Source organism: Protobothrops mucrosquamatus, unplaced genomic scaffold, assembly GCF_001527695.2.
Source record: "Protobothrops mucrosquamatus isolate PMUCROS unplaced genomic scaffold, P.Mucros_1.0 scaffold17317, whole genome shotgun sequence".
Classification (NCBI taxonomy): Eukaryota; Metazoa; Chordata; class Lepidosauria; order Squamata; family Viperidae; genus Protobothrops; species Protobothrops mucrosquamatus.
In genome coordinates this window covers 1-3,365 of record NW_015403078.1, presented here as the reverse complement: position 1 = coordinate 3,365, position 3,365 = coordinate 1, and the positions used below count along the sequence as shown (strand labels likewise).

The following is a 3,365-nucleotide window of genomic DNA, read 5'->3' as shown; positions in this document are numbered from 1 at the left end:
TCAGGAATTCTGGGAGTTGAAGTCCACGAGTCATAAAAGAGCCAAGGTTGCCTACCCCTGCCCTATACCATTTCAGACAAGTGACTGTCCAGTCTCTTCTTAAAAACTTCCAGTGTTGGAGCATTCACCGCTTCTGGAGGCAGTTTGTTCCACTGGTTAATTGTTCTAACTGTCAGGAAGTTTCTCCTTAGTTCCAGGTTGCTTCCCTCCTTGATTAGCAACGTTTTCTTTGAAAACCTTTCGCTTCTCATCCAATGCGTGTCTTTAATTCTAACTTGTTCTGAACTTTTGAAGAAGCTTCTTGGGTGAGAAGTGAAATGATTTCAAAGAGAGAAAAAAAAAGTCAAGAAAGTCCAGTTGCCTTTTAGAACAAGCTCCTTTGGGACATCCACTTCAAAAAGCTTAAGTTTGGGGTTGTAATTTCCTGGTGTGCAATCTTACCGGCCCTCCCACCCAAACTACACACCTCTGCCTTAGAGGCTTTTCACAGGAACGGGCCCATCCCTGGGGAGACAGACGGAACATCAAAATGGAGACAGCAAAAGGGCTGGTTGAGCTTTTCAAGTAGTTTTGAACGAACTGAAGCAAATGTAAATCTCGCAGGTTTACACGCACGCAACTCACCTTTGCGGTGGCTAATCTTGTCTCTTTATCAGACCGAGGCTTTTTATGGAGGTGTTCGATGTCTCTAAGTGAGAGCAGCTCCCCCCTGCAAAAGATCACAGAGATACTAACAGCCTGAGGCCAGAAAGGAAAAAAAAATATTCCTTCAAGAGGAGGAGAAACTTGAGAGCCACTTTGGGTTGTCGTTAGGTCACCAGGCTAGAACCCAACCGATCCTGAGTTCTAGTCCTTCCTTAGGCATGAAAGCGGCTGGATGACTTTACGCCAGTCTTTCTCTCTCTCTCTCTCTCTCTCTCTCTCTCTCTCTCTCTCTCTCTCTCTCTCTCTCTCTCTCAGCCTAACCTACCTCACAGGGCTGTTGAGACTAGAACTCACAGTCTCCCAGCGACTGGCCCACAGTCACCCAGCCAGCTTCCATGCCTAAGGCGGGACTAGAACTCACAGTCTCCCAACGACTGGCCCAAAGTCCCCCAGCTGGCTTTCATGCCTAAGGTGAGACTAGAACTCACAATCTCCCAGTGACTGGCCCAAAGTCACCCAGCCGGCTTTCATGCCTAAGGTGAGACTAGAACTCACAGTCTCCTAGCGACTGGCCCAAAGTCACCCAGCTGGCTTTCATGCCTAAGGCGGGACTAGAACTCACAGTCTCACAGAGACTGGCCCAAAGTCACCCAGCTGGCTTTCATGCCTAAGGCGAGACTAGAACTCATAGTCTCCTAAAGACTGGCCCACAGTCACCCAGCTGGCTTTCATGCCTGAGGTGAGACTAGAACTCACAGTCTCCTAGAGACTGGCCCACAGTCACCCAGCCAGCTTTCATGCCCGAGGCGAGACTAGAACTCACAGTCTCCTAGCGACTGGCCCAAAGTCACCCAGCCGGCTTTCCCGCCTAAGGTTTTAGAGCAAGAAGAATGAGAGGTGGCCCATTTATTTAGAGGTCCTTCAAAAACCTGGCTATGCCCTTCCACGTCGGATTTTGCTGCCTCCCGCAACTCTCAACGCAAGGACCCCTTGCCTGCATCAGTACTTTTTTTTTACCTCGATTCTTCTTCACTGTCTATTTCTACGTTCTTCCTCTTGGCTGCCTTGCCAGGCGCAGATTTGAGTTCCTTGCTCAGCTGAGCCAGCCGGATTTTCTGGAAGTCTTCTTGAGTGAGAAGGCGGCCGCTGCTGACGGCCGTGGCCTTGGCCTTCCGCTCCTCCGCAGGCAGGCTTTCGATCTTCTCCGCCTTGGAAGGGAAGAGGCAAAACAGGTGAGGCCCGGAGGACGGACGAAACCCACCCCCACCCTCTTCTTCACGAAGAACGACGGGCAGTCCTCGGCTTACGACTGCCAACGGAGCCCGACGTTTACGTCGCTAAGCGAGACGGCTGTTTTCAGCCCATTTTATGAGCTTTCTGGCCACGTTTGTGAAAGCGAATCACGGCACCCGGTTTTAAGCTCGTAACCTGGTCGTTAAGTGAATCTGGCTTCTGACTTTGCTTGTCAGAAAGGTCGCGAAAGGGGATCAGGTGACACCCCCCCGGGGTTACTGCAACCGTCACGAATGTGAGTCAGTTGCCGGGCTTCTGAATTCTGATCACGTGACCGTGGGGATGCTGCAACGGTCGTAAGCATGAAAAACGGTCATAAGTCACTTTTTTTAGGGCCATGGGGTCACTAAAGGAGTGGTGGTTAAGTTGAGGACTACTTTGTACACTGAGAAAGCTTCACAGCAGTGAGTCACGTTTACAAACAATGAGGGATTATTTGCAAACAAGCATGACCATCATCCTAGATCAGGGCTTTTCAACCAGTGGTACGGGTACCACCTGTGGTACATTGGCACCTGGCAGGTGGTACGCGACCATCCTAGAAAAGTGGTAGCGGGGGAGGGGAATGAGCTGAACCGGTGGCAGCACCGCACAAGCCTGAGCGAAGACAGCTGGAGCTGCAGGGCTGTCAGGGCTCAGCAGAAGCGCCAGGATCAGTGCTGCTTTCCAGCTGATTAGCACTTTTTCGCGGCTGTCAGCGCTCAGTGGAAGCACCAGGATCAGCGCCAGGCTCCAGCTGGATCTCGGCGCTGATCCTGGCGCTTCTGCTGAGCCCAGAAGAAGCGCCGATCAACTGGAATGTTGCAGCATCTCCAGGCTCTTGTGATTTACATTCAGATGCTTGGCAACTGATTCATATTTATGACGGTCACAGTGTCCCAGGGTCATGTGAAGTGACCAAAACCTGCTGCAACCACCCAGCAGACGGGGGGAATAAAAACCAAATACCCCCCTACCCCACCCCCGCTTCCAATCCTCAACAGAAATGCTCACAATGAAAACCTCGGACAGGAGGAAGAGCGCGCCCGGATGGGCAGGCAGGTGCCTTGCTCGGCTGTGCTTGGGGGGGCACTTTTTTCAGTGCCATTGTAACTTTGAACAGTCACTAAGCGAACTGTTGTAAATCGAGGACTACCTGTACTTTATCACTTTTTTCCTTTTTGGGGGGGGGTCATCAAGTTTTTGACACCTTGCTAGGCGACTGGTGGTACTCGGATGTTGCCATATTCTAAAAGTGGCACAATGGGTGAAAAGGTGGAAAAGCCCTGTCCTAGAATGTGCCTGGCTGTCTCACCCTGCAAATTCAGGCCCAGCTCAATGAGCCAGGAACTTAGCAAAGCATAATTATAGTCATAGAGGAAAATGTTTGGCAAAAATGTAAGGGTAAAAGAACGCCCTACTATCGCTTGTTGCTCCTCATCCGAGGA

The 3,365-nt window shown here is 51.0% G+C and overlaps 1 long non-coding RNA gene across 1 annotated transcript; it reads right to left on the bottom strand.

The window, feature by feature from the left end:
• Positions 1-629: 629 nt before the first annotated feature.
• LOC107301813 lies at positions 630-3,364 on the bottom strand. Its single transcript, XR_001549332.1, has 3 exons — positions 3,339-3,364; positions 1,663-1,853; positions 630-709 (listed from the first exon to the last, which is right to left on the bottom strand). It is a non-coding gene; the product is annotated as an uncharacterized LOC107301813 (long non-coding RNA).
• Between the last annotated feature and the right edge of the window lies 1 nt (position 3,365).